A 2,281-nucleotide genomic window follows, 5' to 3' on the forward strand; every position below is an offset into this window, starting at 1 on the left:
TAAGCCGCATCAGCATCACCACGTTGAAAATATTTAGCCCCATTCTTTGAGATAGTGTTGATAATTGAACAACTTGCATTAAATATTGTTATCAAGCTACAAAAAGAACGGAAATGCGATAACCTTCGAGCATCTCCAGCCCATTGCAAAGTTCCAGTTTGATTTGCCCCCTTTCCAGCCTCAATTTTATTAGAAGCAATTAAACTTTCAATGTCATCAGCATGAGTCGATTGCAATTGATCATGAAGTTTAGAAGAACCACCAACAATATTGACAATAGAAGCCAATTAGATAAAGAATTGATGAATATGCTTTGCTACTCTAGATGCTGTAACTAAAGCTAACTGTAGTTTATGCGCCAAGCAATGCACATAATATGCATAGGGACAATCTCTAAGAAATAAAGCTTGTAATCCATTCCATTAACCATGCATATTACTTCCTCCATCATATCCCTAACCTCGAATATTCTCAACTAGGAGGTTGTTACAAAAAAGAACAACACATATCTCCTTTTTCAAAGTTGACACAATAGTATCTTTGATATGTACAATATGAAAAAATCACTCCCCAATGAAGCCATCTTTGACAACAAACCTTCAAATAATAGCCATTTGCTCCCTTTTTAACTCATCCCGAGCTTTATCAACGAGAATGCAAAATTTGGCATCGTCAAGTTCTTTGTGAATCGTATCCCGCACTTTATTTCCAATCATATGCAGAATTTCCTTTTGAATTTTGGGTGATGTATATTTGGCATTCTTTGGATCATTTTCCAAGATAACTCCATTAGTGTCATCATTGTAAGTTGCTAGCAGCTTTACCAATTCAATGAAATTACCTTGATTTTTTGAGTTTGAGATTTCATCATGACCTCTAAAGGCACATGCTTGGAATGCTAGCCATTGAACACTATCTATTGAGGTTTTGAGCCACAACCGATTATTCAAACTTTCTTGTGATGATTACTTTTCAACTAACTTCTTAATATGCCGTGAATGATTCATTAGATTCTCACAACATTTCACAGCAATTTTATGTGGTGAATTTGGATCTTTTTCCAATTGTCCAAACCTTTCACTGTAAATGCATCTGATCCTGGACGACCTGTCGGTTTCTTAGCAAAGACATAGCATTGAAGACAAAATATGGCATCCGTTGATTTTGAGTACTCCAACCAAGTTGAGTATGTCATAGACCAAGAAGCTTGAAATTGGCGACGATTCTTACCCGAACCTGAAAATGGAAATTCTGAAAGCTTGGGTTGACATGGACCAGCTTTAATATAAGCACGTCGGATTTCATCTTGTAAGTTAATAGGAAATTCCCATATTTGCATATGTAATCCAGGATCAGGTTCTAAAGAGGTAGCATCATTTCTTTAAGTTGGATTCTTGGACATTTGGAAGGACGCTCATCAATCACTGGAGCATCAATATTTGTTGCTAAAGGTCTATGTAAAGGTGTATTGACCTCTAACTGACTCACATCTTTTTTCTTAAAGAATGAATCAAGTGTTTTTGGCTTGCGTATATTTCAATATTTATGGATCAAGAACTAACCTGAAAAATATCTAGAAGTATAAGATTTTTGTTAGAATTTTATTATAATTCTTTTTACCTCTAACAAGTGAAAGAATGCCATAATAAATAAATTAATTAAACCCATCAAATTAACCAACAATGAAAGCTAAAAACAAAACTTATATAATTTTTCTACATCAAAATACAGCAAATACTTATTCAAAATCTTAATCTTATGACATTACAAACACACAATTGCATCAGTTATTAGCAATATAAACTAAGCACAATCTGTATGCTTCAAGAAAAATAGTACCTTTGAGCGTGAATTGTTTCTCCTAACAAAATGCCCTGAAGCTCCAACTACAAGTCTACAATAATGCTGAGAGTCTAAGACAAGCGAAAACAATGTTGCAGCCTGCAATAATAAAGATAACCCAAATTTTAATCTTATGAAATATCAAATTAGATAAGTCAAATGTTAATTTTAATCTTTAACAACTAAGCCGTGAAAATTATCTAGAAGAAAAAAGAAAGTCTGAGATTCTAAGACAAGCCAAAATAGATAACAATAGAAGCCGTGTATCCAGTTGGGGAGGGGTACCTTTAATCAGTATGACGAGAGCCTGAGAGTCTGAGACAAGCGAAAAATATCTAGAACTAGAACATAACCCATTTGGTCTGGACCTCTGGTCCGAGAGAGAGAGTTTGAGAGAAACTAAAAAGAAAGTCTTCTGAGTTGAGAGAGCGAGAGAGAG

The sequence above is a fragment of the Corylus avellana genome, chromosome ca3, assembly GCF_901000735.1.
Source record: "Corylus avellana chromosome ca3, CavTom2PMs-1.0".
Lineage (NCBI taxonomy): Eukaryota > Viridiplantae > Streptophyta > Magnoliopsida > Fagales > Betulaceae > Corylus > Corylus avellana.